Source organism: Mobula hypostoma, chromosome 6, assembly GCF_963921235.1.
Source record: "Mobula hypostoma chromosome 6, sMobHyp1.1, whole genome shotgun sequence".
Classification (NCBI taxonomy): domain Eukaryota; kingdom Metazoa; phylum Chordata; class Chondrichthyes; order Myliobatiformes; family Myliobatidae; genus Mobula; species Mobula hypostoma.
In genome coordinates this window covers 140,760,470-140,785,831 of record NC_086102.1, presented here as the reverse complement: position 1 = coordinate 140,785,831, position 25,362 = coordinate 140,760,470, and the positions used below count along the sequence as shown (strand labels likewise).

The 25,362-nt window shown below is 38.5% G+C and overlaps 1 protein-coding gene across 9 annotated transcripts in view; it reads left to right on the top strand.

The window, feature by feature from the left end:
* Positions 1 to 25,362, top strand: part of LOC134348443 (microtubule-associated protein 2-like) — a 314,301-nt gene that overhangs the window by 148,995 nt on the left and 139,944 nt on the right. The window contains exon 2 of one of the 9 annotated variants that reach the window (XM_063051840.1): positions 13,388 to 13,459. The exons of the other annotated variants lie outside the window; for them this stretch is intronic. The gene's annotated coding sequence lies outside the window, so the exon portion shown is untranslated. The remainder of the gene's footprint in view (positions 1 to 13,387; positions 13,460 to 25,362) is intronic. 9 annotated transcript variants of the gene reach the window in all.

The window sequence follows — 25,362 nt, the reverse complement described above, 5'->3', positions numbered from 1 at the left end:
CTGTTGCCATTGGTGGAGGGGTGGAGTGTCTGTAGAATACTGCCAACAGATTGCTTGTTCCCTTCCAGTTTTTGGCTTTCACACACGCTGACTCAGTTGATGATCTCTCCAAGATGTTGGCACTTGTTGCAGCTGTGGTACTGTCCCCGATTAGCAATGGCACTGCCCTAACTCTTTTATCTCCCTCCCTGTCCCTTTTGAAACATCTAAATTCTGAGCATCCAGCAGCCATTCCTACCTGTAATGGCCACAACATTGTAGTTCCAAGTACTGACTCATGCTCTTAAGTTCATCATCTTTGTTTCTGATACTTCTCTCAATAATGTGAACACATCTCAACCCATGTAACTGACTGCATTTATACCCTATCCATGCACTATCCTTCCTCACAGTGACTCTGCACATTACATCTATATTTGCACCAACTGCTCCATCATTTAACCTATCACTCTGTTTCCCTATTCCATTGCCAACCTAGTTTAAACCCTCCCCAATAGCTCTAGCAAACCTGCCCGCAAGACTAGACTTTATAGTTCATTTAAAATGAATGACACCCTGGTTCATGCATCCTGGCCCTTTGAAATTAAGATGGTGTATGCAGTGAACTCCAAGCTGGCCATGTTATTTATAAATACAATCTGGCTGGAGTCACTTAACAATTTAGTGCAAGGGTGTTTATTACGTGTGTCAAAAATCAAACTTACACAAATATAGTGAAAAGAAAAATACCAATATTTGCAAAATGACATCAGCAAGTAAACAAGATAATAGATCTGTACTTATTCATGTCCAATGTGAACTTGCAGCCCCTATCTCTTTCCCTTACTGAGGGTGACGAGCCTTTTTTAAAGGCACTCTGACATACCATCTTTAATTACTAACAAAGTTAACTTAAGACTACTCATGAATTAGAATATGATGCAATGTAGTTAAAATCATATTGCAAAATAAAGAGTATCTACCTTAAATTGAGTATACAAAATATATTATATAATTATAGTTCCCCATTACTAAAGAAGTGAAATGCTCTGCTGTGTATGGTGGGAAAGCTAACCCAAGTGCATCGGTTTAGAATTAAAGTTGGCTTTGGAGTCTGACTCTGAGTCAAAGTGTATGTACCAATGTGGAGGGAAAATGGTGGGTATACCGGGGAAGATGTTGAAGTGTGTACATTCACCACAATGACAGCAGAATGACAAGGCAATATTTGTGTGTGTGTGAATGTGCGTGTGTAAGGAGTGCATTTACCAAGTGCTCTCCGTCACGCTCATTAACTTAGTCATGTTGATTTGCTCAAATTTTCCATTTTTTTAACATTTTACATTCAGCAGTGAGTAAGTCATGTTAGGGGATATTATTTAGATTTGCTCTACAGAAATAATTTGTTAAGTCATTCATCTCAGTAATGAGCACAGTTTGATAAGATTTTAAGAGCTAGTAGTGCAGTTCCTACCTCGTGAATCATTTGTGTTTGAAATTAACAAGAGGCTTTTGCCAAAACACGGTTATTATCCACTATTGTGATTTCAAAGTTGCCATTTCTGAAGTCTTAGCTCTGTTTTAGCTTTGGGTTAGAATCCTAGGACTTCAGTGCTTGACTTTCTGTAACAGTCCAATAACCACCAAGAAAAGTATAAAAACAGTTCTTTTCTCTCCCCCCCACCCCTCCCCCAGCCCCATGTTTAGCTTCTGATTTATACCATTGATCTTCATACTGTAATTGACATAGTATAATGCAGAAGTACCTAGAATCTCCAGTTGCTTTTTAAATTATATGGTCTGCCTGAAGAGCCCCTGAGTCAAAGTAGAAAGAATCAGAAGCATTTTTTGGGGGAAAATTTAAATGTCATTCCCTCAAATATCTCATTTTCTAATTTTGTACTCCAAATATTATTGGTCAACATCTCATCCCTGCCAGCTGAACCCATCAGAAACATGTTCCAGGATTAAACAAAACAGGAGTTTAACTAGTAGACTTAAATAATAAACACGGCTCAGTGGCAGTTATATCTGAACTTGTTATTGATCTCTAAGGAGAATGGGGTTAGTCTGAAGAATAAGAATTTCTAGCAGATTGTTTAAAATGAAGCTTAGAGTCGTAGAATACTAGAGCACAGAAGCAGGCCCTTCAGCCCATCTAGTCTGTGCCAAATCATTAATTTGCCTGGTCCTATTGACCAGCACCCAAAACATAGTCCTCTATGCCCCTCTCATTTACATTGTCTGACATTGTGTTCCTCCAGCGTTGTGTGTTGATTTGGATTTTCAGCATCTGCAGAATCTCTTGTGTTCAAGTTCTACTTTCATCCTTTTTTCCACACACTTTTGACATCTATCCTTCATTCCTTTTCTTTCCTCCTCCACCTCTTGTTTCATCCTCTTAAACCCACTCCCTTTTGCAAACAATTGGTCTTCCCCACTTTTGTTGCCTTTGTTCAGTTATTTTTCTGTAATTCCCTTTAATCTGATTTTTGCGTGTAATGTTGACAGTATGTAATGTATTGAGAAATCAGTTAATAATAACAATGGATACTTATGATTTTCATTCAGATACTGACAGAGTAATGTACAAAGCACCAGTAAAAGTCTAGGTTAATAACAAAAAAAGTAGAAACTGAAATCTGTTATTGTAACATGTGATTTATGGAAACAGTGCAAATCAATCATAATTATTATTATACTACATCAATCTAGCATTGCAAAACTTTTAGAATTTTTTGAGATATTTTACAGTAAATGAATTTAATTGCAGTCCATTTAATTTAATTGTACCACAAAAGAAGAGACAGTAGTCCATTTTGCTTTAAAGCTCTTGGATGTTTCTCAGTTGTGAAGAAAATTGTAATTGCCCTCTATCTGTCTCTGTACTCCAGCTCCATATGCTTCAAGTACTGTACAGTGAACTCCCACAGTATGGCATTTTGGGCAATGGAAATTCTCCTACAGAATTCACAAATCACTACCAAAAAAATGATGAGATGTGGTTGCTCTTCTAGAATTCTTGAGAGAAGAAATAACTAAGCACAGAATGGGAAAGAAACTGCGAATTTTGTCAGTATTTATCAAAGGTTTGCATTATGGAAAACCATAATATGTAGTTTTTTTTGAAAATGTGCCCTTTCATAATGCAGAAGTGTACTCTTCTACATTTGAGGGCAAGGTCAAAGTAACCATTTACTTATTTATACCAACTGGCACATGTGACAAAAGCATTCAAATCAAGGACAGCATTAACCTAAACACAAGAGATTCTGCAGTTGCTGGAATTCTTGAGTAACATACACAAAATATTTGAAGAACACAATAAAGTAGGCAGCACCAGTGGAGGGGAATAAACAGTCAATAATTCGGGCCGAGAACTTTCATCAGACTGGAAAGAAAGGGTGCAGAAGCCAGAATAAGAAGGTGGGGCAAGTACAAACCAGCAGTTAATAGGTGAGACCATGTGAAAGGAAAGGTTGGTGGAATGGGGCAGAATGAAGTAAAAAATGTCACATAATAGGTGGAAGAGTTAACATATGTTGTCACCAGTTTCTCCTGTCTCTGTATACAAGAGGCAAATTTAATTTGCCAAGTGAAAATGCAGTGCAATTTAAATAGACTTTTCTATAGTGAAGTTTAATTCCAACTATAATAGCTTATTATATTGTGTACTCCTCTTAAAGTGAATTACTTTATCTAAACTTAATGTTTTAGTTTAAAAACTTAATCTGTCCTGAAGAAGGGTCTTGGCCCAAAACATCCAATGTTTGTTCGTTTCCATAGATGCTCAGTTCCTCCAGCATATTTCTATGTGTTGCTCTCGATTTCCAAAATCTTCAGAATCTCTTGTGTTTATTACTTTTACTCTTTTTAGCCAGTTGACAAGGGAGGTGGTTGAATTGCTCTAAGACTCTGGGAGCAAAACTCGGCCGAAGATAATGATATGAGTGGCTGTTGTTCATCATTTGCGTGGATCAAATTAGAATGTCTTGAACTGGGTTGGGAGAGTGCGGGGCGCGTGACCCATGTTGTTCTGGGCAGTAGTTCATAGCAGCGGTAAACTCTGTAATACTGCAACCCACCTTCAATACAATAGAAAATTCAGGTTCAAATGCCTTCAGTCTTCATTCAGAAAATGGGACTGTGCTTTGGAAAAAAAATCATATTCTAGAAAAGCAGTTTATCTATTGCACATTGAAACGGTACTCTTTCATGACTATCCCTAAGTGGTTTCAGTAATTACTTTGAATCAAAGGAAAATAATAACACAGTTTATATGAATCCTAAGCAGGTAGAGAAGAGAATTTTGATTATTATAGTAATGGTAAGCAAGGTGATCAGTATTTTGATAGATAGGCCTCTAAAGTCTGTCTAAAGCATAAGATGTACTACAACAGTAACATATGGCGAAAACAAATAATTTACAGTAAGTAACTGAAGGAGGAAGATAAAACAAGGCAATACAAAAAATGATGCTTTTCCCCCTTCTCCATCCAGACAGAATAAAAGCCACCATTTTCTGTGATAATTGGAAGGATGCTGAGTATGTAGTTGTTGCTTTGGCATCGAGAGACATGGATGGAGTTGTGCTAAGATTCGGGTAACTGAATTTTATGTTGTGCACAACTTGAATGTCAGCATTCACCCTGTAGTGGAAATCTGTTCTAATACTAAGAACTAATGTTCCTCACCTAGATATATAGTACAGCAAAAAGAATCCAGCAAAAGACGAGCTGTGTAATTCAGGATAGGGATCATTTGGTGATGGTAGTTGTGCCTGAAAAAGAGCAATTTGCCTACCTAGAAAGAGTTAAAATTTTGCAATATAAACACAACAAACATTTTTTTCCTTGATTATCCAATTATCTAAAACTGAAGAAATTTATTTATGGCTTAAGCTTAATTAGCTGCCTTTCTTTGTATTTTTATAAAATATCTACAGTGATAATTATAGAACAGGTTAAAGGAGTGCATCAGCATTTCCAAGTCAGGTGCTCATTAGCTACAGCAGACGGATCACCCAAGGATGAACCCTCCATCTGTAATAGTGACAGCCTGATTATTGAAGGCTTGGAAGCAGTCGTTCCTTGGGGTGCACACAAACTAAGAAGGCATCTCTGTCTTTATGGTACATTGCAATCATTATATCACTGATGTACTTTGAATCTTTGTATCAACCTGCAGGAAGTAGGTGATGCAAATGTAGCATGAATTTATCCAACTAGAACAAGGAATGCTTATTTGAAAAGAGGTTGTCATCACATGTTGCATGACCACTGTAATTATGACATTAAAAAAAAACATTTGAACAGGTACGGTACATGGATAGGAAAGCTTTAGAAGAACCAAACTTTTCAAACAAATAGGACTAGGTTAGGTAGAGGACTTTTGTTGGCATGGATAAGTTGGGCTAAAGGACTTGTTTTCTGTGCTGTAAGACGTTATAACTGTAAGAAGTGAAAGCCAAAATAATAATTGTTACTTTAATAATATGAAATCAGTGGGACAGGAGCACAAATTCATTCTTATGGACTTTCCTGGCCCCATTTCTTTAAAATGCTTTGCCAATTTTCAGTCCCCATGCTCCACCCGATCTGCTGTAACCCGTCTTGTAGAATTTTGTCTCACACCTTGCTCCTTCCCCTAACTCTGGTTTGAAAACTGGAATGTCTTTTTCCCTCATGTCATTTGAAGACAATTGACCTTTTTTGTAAATATATAAAAGTACTCTGGATGTTTTTTTTTTCTTGTCTTAAAGAAACTTAGACTTTGTACACTTTCCTGGCTGAGGCGGGTAAATTCGCTTCCACTCTCACCCAACCTCTGAAAATGATTGCTGACTCAAAACGTTGACTCTTTACACAGCTGATTTGTGACAGTGTTCTTCCAGTACTTTTGTCGTGCCAGTTGAAGTATTTTTACACTGACACTATACAGCATTATCTTGGCTGTCCGCCATGCTGCAGTAACCAGGCTTCTGGAAGAGCAGCTAGACTTTTAGGGCAGTACTGGCAGTTCCTTTTTGATTTTTAATATTGGGGAAGTGCTGATGGAATGTACTGGCACAGTTGTTAAACTATCACCTGTCAGGTCGGGCACATGCCATATAAATGCACTTTTAATGTATTGCAATGATTGGATATAATTTAAATTCTTGTCTGTATGCATATATATTTCTATAGTTTATTAGATAGATCATTGTTTCATGGAGTTTGAAAGCTGTATATAATGTTGGTAATAGGTGTAGTGGCAACTGATTGTTGGTCATCAGTGTTGTACTTAGAGGTATTTGGTATTTTTGTGTTAGTCATTTGTAACTCTGGCTGTTGCTATCTGCTGAGTGACATACCACGTGAAGTATTGTGGCTCTGACACTTTATGGTAAAATTGTAGTAACTAGTAAACAAAGCTTTTGGAAGAATATATTGAAATTTTAAAGTAAAATGGAAATTGATCTACATTTGATTCAAATAGTTTGCTACCATAAACAAGACAGATTTAAATTGTATAAGAATACATCTTGCCCCTTATTCTTAGACCTCTTAAATATTATGTTAGCTCATTACTTTTTCTTTTCCTTACAACTTGTTAAATAGCTTGATTTCTGCACTGGGGTACTGAATTGATGGAGACTGTTGTTGCCACTACTGCTTGTCATCGTAGTTCTTCACACAATTTTGTGTTTTCTGATTTAATTTTTTTCACAGATTGGCCAATTCACTCAAGCAGTTAGCAACAGTGTTTAAATTATATGCACATTTATTTTTAATATGCAAGTACCAACCAAAAATTGTAGTTGTGCTGAGTGTAATTGAGCTGGAATGTAGACCTGGAATGAGCATGCTTTTCAGGGAGGATCTGTTCTCTAAATAATCCTTTGAATTGTTGACTTCAAAGTTCTGATGCCTGCTAATAGTTTAGTAGTTCTCCTGAATATGCGCTTTGGCAAACAGTAAAGCAAGGTTTTTATGGTGAAGTTTTTAAAACCTGAGATGAAAGCAACTTTGCAGTAGCAAAGAGAGCCATTATTTCTCTTGTTTTTGTCTGTTTTTTTACATTTATTTCTTTTTTCCCCTCATGGCATTTTTTTAATATAAAGTACTTGGGATGTTTTTTTTCTTGTCCCAAAGAAGTTCAGACTTTATATTTTCCTGGCTGAGACAGGAAGATTTGCTCGATAAGTGTTCATCCTCTCACTTGGTGTCGGAGAAAGTGTGAGTAACCAAGGCTAAGCTACCTTTAGACTTTCAGCCTGGGGTCCATCAGTACATCCATCAGCTCCATTTATGTATTGGGGCTGATGGTAAGATTTAAGAGTGGAAACTCTGGGCAGTTAAAGAGAATATAAACAACAGCATTTCAAATGTTGTTTTGAGTGACTGTTTTCAAGTGAGTCCTAAACAGTAACAAAGAAAATACTGTTTTTCCCAACTTTGATCTGCCTTTCCTTTTGGCCTATTTGGAATTTGCTAAATAGTGACATTGTTGTCTTCACACAGTACTTTCACTCAATGCTATTGCCAAGCTGATTACCATATGGGAATTGTGAGTAACAACTTATTGTGCGGAAGTTGCAGCCAAAGCAATTCATATACGTAATCTACATTATATCTTAATGCATTGTCAAATATGAAGTGACAAATAGTGTTGCAGTCTGTTGTGTGTTCCCTGTAGAGGAACTACCAGTCAAGATCCAAGGCTAGATCAAAGCTGTCATAATATTCAAGACCCCATCTATTACAATGCAGATTCCAGGCTGAAAGATCTGAATGCAAGGTGGACAATATGTTTTTCAAATATTTCAAAGTTCCAGTGTGTTCTAATTAACCCTTTTTCAAAAAACATTTTAATCATTTATTTCAATACTAATAGCTATTAATTGCCTTTCAGTGTTGGAGTTGAGCTGGTAACCCTAACATTGGAGGTAGATAAGTTACTGAAAAGATTCTGAAAGATGGGATCTCTCTGCATTTGGAAAGATGAAGACTGATTAGACGAGTCAGCATGGCTTTGTGCCTGGGAATATTTGGAGTGTCTTTTTGAAGAGGTGACGAAGGGTATTGATGAGGGTAGGACATTAGACACTCTCTGCATGGGCTTTATCAAGGCTTTAGATAAGGTCCCACATGGTAGACTGATCCAGAAGATGAGTTCACAGTTCCAGGGATGAGTGAGCCAGTTGGTGGCAAATTGGCCTAGTCGAAGTAATCAGGGTGGTAGTGCAAGGTTAATTTTCAGAATAGAAGCCTGTGACCATTGTCTCTGACACCACAGTCTTCAAGCCTTGGTTGTTTGTCATACAGTGCCTGTAAAAAGTATTCACCCCCCGTTGGAAGTTTTCATGTTTTATTGTTTTACAACATTGAATCACAGTGGGTTTAATTTGGCTTTTTTTGACACTGATCAACAAAAAAGACACTTTCATGTCAAAGTGAAAACAAATTTCTACAAATTATTGAACACAAAATAATTGATTGCATAATTACTCACCCCCTTCAATTCAGTATTTAGTAGATGCACCTTTGGCAGCAATTGCAGCCTTAGGTCTGTGTGGATAGGTCTCTATCAGCTTTGCAAATCTTGGCACTGCAATTTTTCCCCATTCTTCTTTACAGAACTGCTCAAGCTCTGTCAGATTGCCCAGGGATCATTTTCGGGTCTAGCCACAAATTCTGAATTGGATTGAGGTTGGGACTCTGATTTTGCCACTCCAGGCCATTAACTTAGTTGTTTTTAAGTCATTCTTGTGTAGTTTTGGCTTTATTCTTGGGGTCATTGTCTTGCTGGAAAACAAATCCTGGAGGAAAACCTGCATCAGGTTTTCCTGCAGGATTTCCCTGTATTTTTGCTGCATTCATTTTTCCCTCTACCTTCACAAGCCTTCCAGGGCCTTCTGCAGTGAAGCATGATGCAGCTACCACCATATTTCATGGTAGGGATGGTGTGTTTTTGATGATGTGTGGTGTTTGGCTTACACCAAACATAGCGTTTAGTCTGATGACCAAAAAGCTCATCAGACTATAGAACCTTCTTCCAGCTGACTCCAGAGTCTCCCACGTGCCTTTTGGCAAACTCTAGATGAGATTTCATGTGAGTTTTTTTTAATAGTGGCTTTTTCTTTGCCATTGTCCCAGAAAGCTGCAACTGGTGAAGCACCCAGGCAACAGTTGTTGTATGCAGTCTCTCCCATCTCAGCCACTGAAGCTTGTAACTCCTCCAGAGATGTCATAGGTCTCTTGGTGGCCTCCCTCACTTGTCCCCTTCTTTCACGGTCACTCAGTTTCTGAGGATGCCCTGCTCTAGGCAGATTTACAGCTGTGTCATATCTCTTCGATTTCTTGATGATTGACTTAACTGTACTACAAGGGATATTCAGTGACTTGAAAATTTTCTTGTATCCATCTCCTGACTTGTGCTTTTCACAGGGCTGCTTGGAGTGTCTTTTCTCTTCACGGTATAGTTATGTGACTTCTAAAACCAATTGGCTGCATCGTGATGATTTGGTGTGTATATTAAAGGGTGTGAATACTTATGCAATCAATTATTTTGTTTTATATTTGTAATTAATTTAGATCACTTTGTAGAGATCTATTTTCACTTTGACACAATAGAGTTTTTTTTTCTGTTGATCAGTGTCAAAAAAACCAAATGAAATCCACTGTGATTCAATGTTGTAAAACAAAACATGAAAACTTCCAAGGGGATGAATACTTTTTATAGGCACTGTATATATGAAAATGTAGGTGTTCAATTGGTTAGTCTGTGGTGTTACCAATGCTGGTAGTGTTACCAATGCTGGTAATGTTACCGGCATAAACATAGGACCTTCTGCTCACTAACAAACAACACTAGCACACCTCAGATTTGCATGCCTACCTCACTGCTCTGCTCTCTCTACACCCATGACTGTGTGCCTAGGCACAGCTCAAGTGCCATCTATAAATTTGCTGATGACCCAACTGTTACGGGCAGTATTTCAGATGGTGACGAGGAAGTATACAAGAGCAAGTTAGATCATTTGACTGAGTGGTGTCGCAACAACAATCTTGCACTCAAGGTCAGTAAGACCAAAGATTTTGATTGTGGACTTTAGGTATGGAAAGTCGAGGAACATACACCAGTGTTCATTGAGGGATTAGAAGTGAAAAGGTGAACAGTTTCAAGCTCCTGGGTGTCAATATCTCTGAAGATCTATCCTGGGCTGAACATATTGATGAAATTACGAAGAAAGCACAATAGCAGCTATATTTCATTAGGGTTTCATTAGGGGTTTGAGGAGAATGGGTATGTCACCAATGACACTTACAAATTTCCTCAGAGGTGCCATGGAGCTCATTCTTGCAGGTCACATCATTGTCTGGTATGGAGGGGGTCACTGCACAGGATTGGAAAAAGCTGCAGAAGGTTGTAAACTCAGTCAGCTCCATCTGGGGCCCTAGTCTCCCTAGGATCGAGGACACCTTTAGAAGGTGATGCCTCAGAAAAGTGGTACCATCACAAAGGACCCCCATCACCCAGGGCATGCCTTCTTCTCTGCTACCCATCAAGGAGGGGTACAGGAGCCTGAAGACATACACTCAAGTGTTTCAGGAACAGCTTCTTTCCCTCTGCCGTCTGATTTCTGCACTGTAAACTACAGGACCCTGAGGAGTTTTGTAGAATTCTAGGGGTGCAAGTAGAGAATTTCCTGTAAGTGATGACACAGGTAGACAAGATGGTGAAGAAAGCATGCGACATGCATGCCTTCATTGGACAGGGAGTTGGGACATCATATTGCAGCTGAATAGAATGTTGGTGAGACTTGGAATATTGTGTGCAAGTTCAGGAAGCATGTTGCCAGGACCAAAGAACTCGTGTTATGAGAAACTGGATAGGCTAGTATTGTTCTCTAAGGAGCATAGAAGGCTGAGGAGGTGATCTTATAGAGCAGAGGTTCCCAACCTGAGGTCCACGGATCTCTTGCTTAATAGTATTGTTCAATGGTACAAAAAAGTTTGGGAACCGCTGTTTTAGAGGTATGCAACATGATCTTGGGCATAGATGTGAAAGATGGTCACAGTACAGTCATTTTCCCTGGATAGAGTAAGGATAGTCTGAAACTGAAGGGGCATATGTTTAAGGTGAGAGGGGAAAGTCTTAAAGGGGATCTGAAAGTCGTGATTTTCCACAGAGGGTGATGGGTGTACAGAATAAGCTATACCGGAGAAAGTGGTAGAGAAAGAATGTTAACAATGTTTAAGAGACATCTGTATGAGTTCATGGATCTGAAGGTTTGAGGGATAGAGATCAAATGCAGGCAAAGGAGACAAGACTGGGAAGGCACCTTATTTGGCAAGATGAGTTGGGCTAAGTGGCCTGCTTCTCTGCTGCATAACTCTGTGGTTCAATGAGTGTAGGAGGTATTTAAAACTTGTTGAGATCTTGGCAAAACTGAGACTTCACTGCCTCACTCCAGGCTGTGGAGGGCCAGCAATATTGACCCTTCCCATCTGGTCTAGCTGCATGCAGACAGCTGAGCTCAGTGAATAGCACCTCACGGTAATAATCTGGCCTAAGATCGCCTAGAAAATGCCCAGGATGGAGTTAAAAGTGGTAGGATAAACAATGTATAATATTTGTAATTGGTGCAGTGGCAAACCATTCTTGATATTCAGTACTGTAATTGCAAGTGTTCAGAGCAAACATTCTGTAACTTTGTTTTAGACAGCTGTCATTTGTATTCTACAAATGTAACATGAATTTTCTACTAAGTTGTGACATAATATAAACAGCTTGGATTTTTTCCATTTTGAAGGTTAGCATAGTAAATGGAGAATTAATACAGCTTTGTCAAGTTTGGTTTATGGTGGTGATTGTCACTGTCTAAATTTGAGCTGTTGACTTGATAAACCATGATGGTGAGAAATGGGATTTTAGTCTCATCCATTGTGAGCAATTTCTCTGATTAAAATTCATCAGTGACTTGGATCTGAAACATTCAGGAGGAACCTGCTGGGTGATTAAGAGTGCAAACTCCTGATATAATATTTTCACAGCAGTCTTGTGCTGGTCATTTGTTTCATGTTTAACAATTCAACCTGCAGAATGAGAACCAGATTTTGCACATGTCTTGAGCATCGTAGTACTACACAATGTAATCATTTAATTCTGATGGGTTTCATGTGTAGTTGCCAATGTTAGAGTTCTTTTAAATAAAAGAAAACAGTGTGTTCAAATGTTATAAGAGGCTTCTGTTTTCAAAGGGAGAGATTCCGTGACTTCACAAATTGTTGTGGTCAGTTGCTGGCTGATTTTGAATCGAGCAAATATTCACAATTGCAAATAGCACTGGAAATTTGAATATGGCACAAAATATATTGCTTATAAGTGTGTGTCTTTGTGGAAGTTCCATAAACATAGCATATCATTGTCACATTTTTTGCAACTTTTCCAAATGTAAATGTTTCCATCAGTCTTTTCCAAGTATAATGTGAAGAAACATTGACAGTAGTTTGGAGACAGCTTTCTCAGTGTAGCTATCAATTAAAGAACTTTGCTTCTGCCTTCAGCAAGTGTTGTTCTGAATTAACTCGTGGATATTCCATTGGATTAGAAAAATTATTTTGCTTTATTTGATGAGAATTAAAGAAGTAATCTTAATGAGAGATTTCTAATTGCATTAAAATAAAATATGTTTATAGAATATTAGAGGGAGTTTGTTGAGTTGAGTGTTACATTTCAGTTCTAGGTATTTTAGAAACATGCAAAGGGTTATTTTTATTATAGATATTTTTCATGTCATTGGAAAGAAAAGGGTAATAATACAAGGATATTTCTACATTAAAAGCAGTAATTTGAGTCTTATTTTCTTGTCTATTTGCTTAACTAGGAGGATTGAATAATAAGGAATTTTCAGCCATCATGAGAAATACTAGGAAAGCAAAATATTGCTTCTGAAGTGCAGGAGCATTGAATATAATGGTGTTCAGATTAAATTTCTGTTATGAATTTTTTTCAATATATCTTCTTCTTAGGCATCTGTTAGTCTTACGAGACCATGGATCTGCGCCTGGAAAGTCTTCACTCTCCAGGGCGCAGGCCTGGGCGAGGTTGTATGGAAAACCAGCAGTTGCCCATGCTGCAAGTCTCCCCTCTCCACGACACCAGTGTTGTCCAAGGGAAGGGCATTAGGACCCATACAGCTTGGCACCAGTGTCGCCGCAAAGCAATGTGTGATTAAGTGCCTTGCTCAAGGACACAACACGTTGCCTGGGCTGGGGCTTGAACTCACGACCTTCAGGTCGCTAGTCCAATGTCTTAACCACTTGGCCACGGGCCCACACCTGTTTATCTTAAAATTGTTTTTTAATGATCATTTTAAAGATCATTAGCCTTTTCATGTCACTCTTTAAGTGTTTCCTTTCAGGCCAGTCCAACAGGGCCTTTCGATGAAGCTCCTACATCATTCCAGCCCATAGGATACTTAATCCATTTCAAGGTATTTGATTTCCGCAACAGTGAATGATAAAGTGTTTCACTGCAAATTGCTGTCTAGGAGAATTGATAATGCTGAACAATTAGAAATATTTTATGCTTAATATTAAACCTTAGGTTCCTTTATGAGAGTTCAACCACCTTGTGAAAATTTACTTTAAAATGTACCAAAATTATCTGTTCTTTATAAATGTGAGCCAGATACTCATAACTACGAGAACCAAGGTGAATGTGGGAGAATTACCATCCTGACTTTGAAATAAATCTTTGAACTTGCCTTCAACACTCTGGAAGTATGTTCACTCGTTGGTGGGTGGCACAGTGGCACAGCTAGACGAACCACCATCTCGCAGCACCAGAGACTCGGCTTGATCCTGAGCTTAAGTGCTGACTCTGTGGAGTTTGCATGTTCTCCTTGTGACTGTGTGGGTTTCTTGTGGATGATTTGATTTCCTCCCACTTCCCCATGATGTGTGACTTGGCTGGTTAATGGGCCAATTGTAAATTGCTCCTAGTGTGGTTGAATCTGGGAGATACTGATGAGTATTTTGTAGCCTGGGGGAAAATACACATGCAGTACAACAAATACTTTTTCGGGTCTTAATTCCTTTATCTGTTTTAGCTGTTTTGATGCAGGAAGAGGGTATCAAAATAAAAACGACAAAATGAATTTTTAAGAAAACACAGTTCCTATTGTTACAATCTCAGCTTAATTTCGGACCACACTCTTGTTATGTATGTATGCAGTATGAAAATAACTAAAACAAAATGTACAAAACCAATACAGTAGTGGCAATTCCAAAAAACAATACAAACACCATTAGAAACCCACCAACCTTGTACCTTATACACAACATCAAAAATATGAATAAGTACATCTCATCTTAACTAAGAGAGATACTCACATTTGGCACACATGTTCTTAACTCCCAAACACATGTAGGCTATACCTTGAAATGAGTTCTCCTCGCTCGCTGAACAGAGATTAACACATTCAAATTACTCTGTTACATTCACATGTGGTCATGAAACAATAAAGAAAGACACAAATAAACTTTTACAATATATTGCCTTGTGGTTGAATTACTAAAAAGGCTAACCTAGTAGGCAGATAAGGAAATTCGCACAACCACGCTATTCCAGCGCTGATCAATTTACTTGCGAAAATCTACAGCATCCACGTGTAAAGTATGCCAAATTACCAATATTCTAGATTTACCAACAAGTGTAAACTAATTTACATGGATATTATCAAATATTATTCACCTTTCCTCACCAAACCTGAGAAAAGCACTCGAACGTTGTTCTCTGTCTCTGGAATATGGCACTCTTCGTTCTACTCCACCTGTGCAAAATGATGTCACTGTTTTCTCTTAAAGGCACATTACCAAGGTGCATACGCAAGTGCAGTTTAACAATAAAATGTAACAATAAATTGAATAATGTGCAAGCAAGACATCCTGTTGGATTGGAGTTCCCATTTATTTGATTTGTGATTCTGGACTTTCAGATTGGAAGGCAAATGATTTTTTTCACCTCTTTTTTTCTGAATATCAAAGATATTTTAAAACTCTTTATCTCATTTAAATTACTCATCGTTGACACAAACTGAGCATTACATACATCAGAGAGTTCTCGGAGTGAACCCTCTGAAGTATTCTGAGGCCTCTGTGTCTTGCCTAATCTTCCATACATGTGGCAAGACAGCTCATTCATCCCTCTGTTTCCAGTCCAGATGGGCGTAGGTGGAGAGGGTGGTATGTCTAATCAAACACCATTCAGCCTATTCTAAATAAACTAAGTAAAATATATTTACTGATTATCATATTGGATTTTGAGAGCCATTCTTCTCCTTGACTATATTTTAAAAAAAGAATCCTCTATTCCTCTAGCCATACTTATTTCATCCTTGTGTGACATTAATTGTTCTGTCATCCTTGAGGTTCTTGCATATGTACACTTTCTACACAAAAGGAGAGCTTTTGATGTTGTATTTGATACTCAGGAATCAGGTAAATTACTCAAAGGAGTCAGGTAAATTTTGATATAACAGTGCAGCATTTGCAAACATGTACAGGTTTTCCCCGCCATCGGAAGGTAGAGCGTTCCTATGAAATGGTTCGTAAGCTGAAATGTCATAAAGCGAAGAAGCACTTACCATCTATTTATATGGGAAAATTTTGTGAGCGTTCGCAGACCCAAAAATAACCTACCAAATCATGCCAAATAACACAAAACCTAAAATAACAGTAACATATAGTAAAAGCAGGAATGATATGATAAATACACAGCCTATATAAAGTAGAAATACTTTTCCACAATCATTACTGAACTGTTCTCTGGAGCGAAAGTCTCACGCAAGTGCCGTCGGTAGAAAATCTCACGCAAGCACTGTTGGCAAAAACACGCACAAGCGCTCTCCGGTAACCTTTAAGCTATGAAGCTGCCAAATCATACCAAATAACACGTAAAAATACATAGCCTATATAAAGTAGAAATAATGTATGTACAGTGTAGTATCACTTACCGGAATTGGTTCAGCACCGAGCACACTGACGATGGTGTGTTAGACTGAGTCGTTGGAGTTTGGGTGGTGCAGCGGCCCCCACCCTCCAGGCCGCTGAGTGATACATTGCCGCAAAGAACACAGGGGTCCAGCGGTAGCCGGGAGGTACACAGCACATCTTTAAGAAAAAAGCCAAAACAAACATGCTAATTAATTAGGTGCCGCCCGTAATTGTCGGCTCAGATCAGTGCCGATTTCCGATTGTGTCGTCTCTGATCTGGGCCGACAATTACATGTCGGCGGCACCTAATTAATTAGCATGTTTACTTCGGCGTTTTTCTTAAAGATGTGCTGTGTACCTCCCGGCTACCTTTGCATTCTCTGCGAATCGGTATCTGTCCGTGGCCTGGGGGTTGGGGTGGTGGGACACTGGGGTGTCATCTTATCGCCTGTTTCCATTAGAGCAGGCAGCTCATCTTCTCCTATGACTGCCCACCTCGATGTCGAAGGTTGAGGTTCGTCGTCTGCTGTGGCTGATGTGGAAGGCTTGCTTGACTGCTGAGCCTCGCGTATTTTTCTAACACACAGTTCTTTAATAAGGACTCAAACCATCCTGCAAATATCCCCTAAACCGACGTACCCTTTCAAAATTAAAGTCGTACTTTATCATTACTCATTCGGTTTCGATTATCCTTTTTTCTTCCAATTGCATCAGCTCTTCATCTGTCAGTTCTTGGTGATGGGACGCCAAAACCTCTTCAACATCATCTTCGTCAACTTCCACAAGCCAAACTCACGTTGTCCTTACTTCGTTCACCACGATCAAAACGCTTAATTATGTCTAGTTTTATCGCAAGTGTAACACCCTTACGAGCTCTTTCAGGCTTTTCCGATACCATAGAACTCATCTTGCAAATGGCTGCTCACAGGCTCGTGTTTAAGCAATGCTGGCGAGAATCCGGGGGAGAGCGGCTGCTCGGGGCACGTTGCCTTTTATTGCGCGCTGAATTTTTTTTTCGTAACAGTGAAAACAACTTCTGAAAGCGAAAATAGGGTACTAATGTAGGTCTTTCATAACAGTGAGGTTTCGTAAAGTGAACGTTCGAAAAGCAGAGGACACCTGTATTGGAAAATTAAAGAGGGAGATAGAAGAGACTGCAGATGCAGAAATCAGACCAACATATCCTGGTACAGATTTTCAGCCTGAAATAGCAATAATTCTTCCTGCATATGCTGCTCAATATACCAAGTTCCACCAGCAGATTGTTGCTTGATTAAAAAAGATGAATTATTTTTCTTTGCAGAAAATTATCATGTCAATTTACCTGGAGACCATAGGTGTTCATAACCTATTATTCATGTAACTTTTCCAGTCAATCTGCTTGATATTTCACACAGAATATTTCTCCTGAATTGAGATAAATCTTAAATCAAGGAAATGGTTTAAACAAAATATTTCTGATTCACCTCAAGACATTTCTTCAACTTGTATGAATTTGGAATGCTCAGTTTGAAATCTCCAGGATATTAAAAAGTCTTCATCAGCTATTGTCCTGAAATGAAAATTAGTATTGTAAAAATATTTATACTGCAGGATGGGGTTGTGAAAGTGAAGTGAGGAAACTTGTATATTTCTCCCAATATGCCTCCATTTGTGGTGGTTATCATTCCACTCTACAGAGATGAGTGTGTTCAGTATATGGACCGAGCAGAATGAGCCTCGATCTGCTCTAATGATGCAATTGAACAGTAATAACATTATTACTCAAATGTGAAGCCATTGAGTTATAGTGCCTGTAAAATTGTACTCTAGGAGTTCATAGATTAAGGATATGTTGATCAGTGGCTGTTCCTTTTTCAATGGAGTTGTATCAATGTCAAGTTAAATGAGGTAGCAATGCGGGAATGGAGAGAAACACTGCTAGCATTGTAATCATGATGGTGAGAAGTGTAATGAATTCTCTTAATTGAAATGTTGAAGATTTAAATATAGTTATCTGTGGTGGAGTTTCAAAAAAAATCATCTAAATGAAAGAATCCTGGAATCATAGAAACAGAAAGCACAGAAACGGGCCCCTTTGGCCGCCTTAGTCCTTGCTGACTGTGCTGCCTATCCATACTAATCCAATTTACCTGTATTAGCTTGTATCCCTCTGCACAGTCTTTGGAAAATAAAATTGAAGACCTTGAAGCAAGATTGCAGTACCAGAGGGATATCAGTGACTGCTGTGTACTTTGCTTCATGGAAACGTGGCTAATCTCCACCATTTTGGATGCAGTGCTACAGCTTGATAGCTTCACCATTCACCATAAAGATAAGTCAGCTGAATCTTTGAAAGGTAGAGGAGGGGGGAGTATGCTTCATGATTAACTCATCGTGGTGCACAGAAGTGATGGTTCAGTCTCAGTACTGCTCACCTGAAATGGAACATTTAACAGTCAAGTGTCATCCATTTTATCTGTCAGGGGAGTTTTCCACATCATCCTGGTAGCAGTGTACATTCCACCTCAAGCCAACATCAGGCAGGCATTGGAGGAGCTGAGCACCATGATCAGCAGTCACGAAACAGCACATCCTGACACCTTCCCTATCATTGCAGGGAATTTCTACCAGGCCAGCTTGAAGAAGTCTCTGAACAACATATCACCTTTGGAACCAATGGAGCCAACACACTTGACCCTTGGTATGCAACCATCAAGAATGTTTACTGTGCCAACACACACCCACACTTTGGAAAGTCCAATCAGCTGGCTGTACTTTTACTCCTGGCGTAGAGCCGGAGTCCAAAGACTGCAGCATCAGTGATGAGGACCAAGAGTGTATGGTCAAGGGAGGCAGAGGAGAGTTTACAAGACTGCTTTGAGTTGATGGAGTGGACAATATTCAGGGTTTCATCTTCGAATCTGAATGAATTGGCCACCATTATCACCGAATTCATCAAGACCTGTGTGGATGAGTGGGTGCCTTTGTGAATGTTCTGGACATACCCAAACCAAAATCTGTGAATGAACCAGGAGATTTGTAGTCTGCTGAGGGCTAGATCTATGGCATTCAAGACCGGTGATCTGGAACTTATCATCGAGTCCAGGTACGACCTACAGAAGGCTATTTTAAGAGCAAAATACAGTTGTGATTGAAGTTAGAAATAGAATTGGATATGTCAGGTCTGGCAGGGTTTGCAGGTTGCTACCATACAAAACCCAGGATAGTGAATGGCTGTGATGTTTCACTCCCAGATGAGCTCAATGCCTTTTATGCACACTTTGACAGGGAGCATAAATCTACCCCTGTGCAAATCCCTGCAGCATCTGGTGGCCCTGTAATCTTTGTCAGAACATCAGAACATCTTTCATGAGGATGAACCCTCACAAGGCTTTAGGGCCTGATGGTGTACCTGGTAGGACACTGAAAACCTGTGCCAACCAACTGTTGGGGGTGTTCAAGGACATCTTCAGTCTCTCAGTTCAGCAGTCTGAGGTTCCCACCTGTTTCAATTAGGTGACAATCATACAGTGCCCAAGAAGAGCAGGGTGACTGTTGCCCAGTGGCACTCACATCTACTGTGATAAATGCTTTGAGGGGACTAGGCCAGAATCAGCTCCTGCCTAAGTATTTGCTAATCGCTACAATAGGTCCTAAGCGGAACCAATCTCACTGGCTCTCCACTTGGCCATGGATCAGCTGGACACTAGCAATGCCTGTGTCAGGCTTCTGTGTATTGATTACAGCTCAGTATCAACAACATCATCCCCTCAGCACTAATCAACAAGCTCCAGAACCTGGGCCTCTGTGTGCCTGTCTGCAACTGGATCCTTGGCTTCCTCATGGGAGATCATAGTCCGTGCAGATCAGGAATAACATCTCCTCCTTGCTGGCAATCAAAACTGCTGCACCACAAGGATGCATGCTTAGCCCACCACTCTATTCTCTACACACCCACACCTGTATGGTTAGGCACAGCTGAAACGCCTTCTATAAATTTACCGATGACACAACTATTGTTGGCAGAATTTCAGATGGTGACAAGGAGGCATACAGGAGTGAGAAAGATCACAGCAACAAACTTTCACTCAGTATTGGACTTCTGAAAATGGAAGTCAAGGAACCACACACCAGTCCTCATTAAGGGATCAACAGTGAAGAGGATGAGAAGTTTTAAGTTCTGGGAGTCAGCTATCCTGGGCCTAATATATTGATGCAATTACAAAGAAGGCACAACTGCTGCTATACATTATTAGGAGTTTGAGGAAACTTGATTTGGTACCAAAGACTCTCACAAATTTCTACAGATGTACCATGGAGAACATTCTAACTGATCGCATCACCGTCTGGTACACTGCACTGGATCAGTTAAAGCTGCCATAAGTTATAAACTTGGCCAGCTCCATTATAGGCTCTAGCCTGCCCAACACCAAGAACATCTTCAAAAGGCGATGCCTCAAAAAGGCAGCATCCATCATTAAGAACCCCCATCTCCCAGCACTTGCCCTCCTCATTGTTACCATCAAGGAGGAGGTACAGGAGACTGAAGACATACACTCAACGATTCAGGAACAGCTTCTTCCCTTCCACCATCAGATTTCTGAATGGACAATGAACCCATAAACTCTAACTCACTATATTTTTCTTTTTTAAAACTTTCTTTTTGCTCTACTTATTTAATTGTATTTTATGTGTATATTTATTTCTTATTGTTATTTATAATATACAGTACATAATATAGTTATAATGTACTGCAGTAGACTGCTGCCACAAAACAACATATTTCAGGACATAATGGCAGTGATATTAAACCTTATTCTAATTCCATTCCAAGCAACATCCTGATGATGGTCTTCTCCATGCTCTCTATTGCTACCACATCCTTCCTGTAATGTGGTGATCACAATTGTACATATTAACGAAGTGCAGTCTAACAAATGGAATGTGATATTCCAACTCTAAACTCGAAGCCTATGACGGCAGGTATATCAAATGCATTTTTCACTCTGCTGTCCACCTGCATCACCACTTTCAGAGAGCAATTGAATTGTGACCCAAGTTATCCAGTATATTAATACTCCTGAGGTCCCTGCCATTAATTCTATATCATATGGGATACTTGTCTATATTAGTTGTAGCAGAGAACATTGGAGCATGAAGGTTATGTTGCAACCTTGGAAAACACTAGTTTCAATACAGTCAGAGTTCAAGTACACATCTGATTGCCAACCTATAGGAAGGATACATTTTCATTGGAGAAGATGCATATGAAATTAGAACACTGAGTAGGCAGTGTTTGTTTTCTTTGGGGAGGAAGAGGCTGAGACGGGACCAAATTGAGGTTTACAAATTTGTGTGGAACATAGAGTAGATAATATGAAACTTCTGCCCATATTAGAGATGTCAAAAGTATGGGATTGGGCTAAAGGAAGATGATTAGAGGGGATCTGAGGAAAGAAATTTTCCATTGAGATGGTGGTTGGAATCTGGGACAGGGGCTATATTATATTTTTTGTGTGACTGTCTGCTTACTGCTATCTTATATGTGTCCTATGTGCCTTGTGCTGTGAATGACTGTCGGTACTGTATTTTGCTCTGGAGGAATGCTGTTTCATTTGGCTGTATTCATGTATGGTTGAATGACAATTAAACTTGAACTTGCTATGTTCTTGTAATGTGGAGGCTGAGGAGCCCAGTGCCCTAATAGGTTGACTGATTAGAGAAGTGAAGGCCCTGGATCTAGCAGGAGAATGCTCAATGTAAGTTATTCTGCCTTGGTTTAAATTATCATAGTTCTACAAATGCTGTAGAATCAGAATTGCAGGAAAAATGCACTAAAAGGATGTCATGGAGACAGCAATTGCAAGAAAGTAAACTTGCGAGTTGAAGAAATATCAACAGGTAAACTGGAAACACGCAGTAGGTCTGACACTATCTGCAGAGAGAAACAGGGCCAACATAAAAACAAAGCTGCATCGATGTTATTTAAAAGTATCGAGTTTCAGGGTTAATAAACAGAACAGATATTGATATTTGAGAATTTTGTGGAGTGGTATTTTATAATAAGCATCTTCAATCTGAAATCACAGAACGCCTCCTCTTTCTTCGCTTATCTTGCCTTTATCTCATTTGCCCACCCCAAATATTTCATCCATTCCCCTTCTCTTTCCTGCCTGAAATTAGAGAAAAAAAACCCAGTTGAATAAAATCATGTATCAGTAATAATAAGATGAGTAACAACTTTCACTGTGTATCTCACGATCTGTTACTCTTTCTGCATTGTTTTGTGAGAGCAAATATACTACTCCCATAATGTCAGCATAATGTGAAGAAATGCACAATAATTGTTGCTGTTAATTCAGTTGTCTGAAATATATTAATGAATTTATAGTAAATAATTATTGTAGCTGAAAGCTATACATGTATGTTGAATTATTATTAAAATTATGTGCATTTTAAAGTCTTGGCTTGACCCAAATTTGCATTCAAATCATCTTTTAAGTAATAATATGCAGAAAAAATCATTCATTTTGTGCAAGACGAGTCACTTTGAGTACCCTTGTACACTGTGTGCATATTTTTTTGCAGGGTTAAATATTAAACCCAGAATTTTTTACGAAGTAAAATACTGAATTGAAGCAGCTTTGTTAAATGGATGGTTAAATATAAAAATACAAAGTTATAAATCAAAAGTATTAATCATCTGTTATTGTGCTGCAGGCAGGATAATTACATAGATTTTTATTTAACTTAGATAGCTGTGAAAGGATTAAGACTGTCTAATTTTATTCTAGAAATTTTGTGCTTTTCGTGTTTATAGAATTGGGCTGCTGTGTGCCCACAAATACAATTTCTAAAAAATAAATATATTTCATTTTTAAAAAATGATGTTTTCTTTAAAATCATCTTTTCATAAATTATGCAACTTGTTATTGGGTTCTGAATGCTTATATGAAAGACATTTTTGTTTAGGGTGTATCATCCTGCAATTCATCAGAAGGAAGATTTTGGGTCTGGATGGTGTATCAGATACAATAAAAGTCTATTTACAAGTGTACTTGTTTATAAAATGCTTTGTTAAAATGTATATAAGCATAAGATACATTCTTTAAAAAATAGTTGTTTATACTGTATTGCAGGATGATAAAAGACTTGCGCTAAAACAGTAAACACAAATCATTATATATATCAATCAGTAAAAACAACACAGGACTTTGATGCAATCTAACATTTTATATATTTTTTGCAAACCCTTGTAGACAAAGGAATACTTAGGGTTGATTGATAAGTTCATGGCCTAAGGTAGAAGGAGTCAATTTTTAAAAACCTAGCATATTTGTTTTTCAACATAGTCCCCTCCTACATGTACACACTTGTAGAAGGAGGTGGAAGGAGATGAGTTATACAGCTCTTGTTACATGCACGTGCAGTTGAACTCTTTGAGTGAAAATGCAGAAAGTTTGAAGTTAATAACTCATCTCCTTCTACCTTAGGCCACAAACTTATCAATCACCCCTGCTGTGGACCACTTTTAGAGGTCCAAGGTGCCGACTTCTACAAAGAAGGAATCTGTATGCTTCATGACTGCTGGACTAAGTGTGTAAATGTAGGAAAAATAAATGTGCTAGGTTTTCTAAAATTGACTCCTCTTACCTTAGGCCACGAACTTATCAATCACCCCTTGTAAAATCCTTCAATTTGCTGATATGTTGGACATCACGTCGCATGAATTTTTATTTAAAGTTAACATGGTTGCTGAGCATGTAACCAAGTGATCTGTAGTATGCAGAAGAGATTTATATAATCACTTTCTCATTGCATTTAATTTAAAGAATACCAAACTTTTTTATTCTTTTTGGTTCTGAGAAGTGGGTGTATCCCTTTTTTATACTAAGCCTTTAACTCAGGCTTCCACCTATTTAGCACAGAATATTGACAAGAGAGTTAGGAAAATTGGATTTTGATGCAGAAATGAACAGAGCAAGAAATGAAAATACCCATTGTAATCAGAATCTACAAATGCTTAGAAGTATGAAATTATGGAAAACACAAATGTATGAAAGATACCAATGAATATCCAGTAAATCTGAGAATTAAAGTATTTAATTATATTAAATAATATCAAAGTATATGATATCTGACCTTAATCTACATTTTGGTCATTATGAACAAATTTTAACTCAGTTTGCAATATACTCTAGCAAGTTGAATTTAAAACATTGTTTGATGAAACATAGTTTCATAAAATATGCTTACAACATGCATCTGTAGAAGTTTGTTAGGGTGTTGATGACATACCGAACTGCCTGAACCTTTAAGAAAGTAGGGATGCTGGGGGGCATTCTTTATGAGATTTCTTTATTTCCTTGTGGGACCTATTTTACCTTTACTGTAGGTATTTCATTTTCATCTCATTTGATTTGAAGCCCACCAGTGTTTCTTTGAGTATATTATTAGTTTCTGCATGTAAATAGTTTATACAAGTTGGGCAAGGGTCCTTTATAAGATCAACTTAAAATTTCCAACTAATGCTCATCTTTCGGAATTGTGGTTGTAACTTGGTGGAACAAGTCAGCCATTTTTGAAATTTTTGATGATATCATTGAAAATGCAGGATGAGAAAGAGTTTAATTCATCATTTGTACATTGAAGTAGTTTAGTTCCTGGGTTGGTGATAGTTCTTCTAATAACTATTCTTTTGGGTACCTATCAGAATCAGGTTTATTATCACAGGCATGTGACGTGAAATTTGTTAACTTAGCAGCAGTTCAATGCAATACATAATCTAGCAGAGAGAGAAAAAATAATGATAATAAATAAAATAAAACATAAAAAATAAACAAGTAAATCAATTACATATATTGAATAGATTATTTAAAATAGTGCAAAAACAATACTGGATATTTTAAAAAAGTGAGGTAGTGTCCAAAGCTTCAAAGTCCATTTAGGAATCGGATGGTAGAGGGGAAGAAGCTGTTCCTGAATCGCTGAGTGTGTGCCTTCAGGCTTCTGTGTCTCCTACCTGATAGTAACAGTGAGAAAAGGGCATGCCCTGGATGCTGAAGGTCTTTAATAATGGATGCTGCCTTTCTGAGACACCGCTTCCTAAAGGTACCCTGGGTACTTTGTAGGCCAGTGGCTAAGATGGAGCTGACTAGATTTACCTTCTGCAGCTTCTTTCGGTCCTGTGCAGTAGCCCCTCCATACCAGACAGTGATGCAGCCTGTCAGAATGCTCTCCACGGTACAACTACAGACATTTTTGAGTGTATTTGCAGACATAACGAAATCTCTTCAAACTCCTAATGAAGTATAGCCGCTGTCTTGCCTTCTTTATGACTACATCAATACGTTGGGACCAGATTAGATCCTCAGAGATCTTGACACCCAGGAACTCGAAGCTGCTCACTCTCTCCACT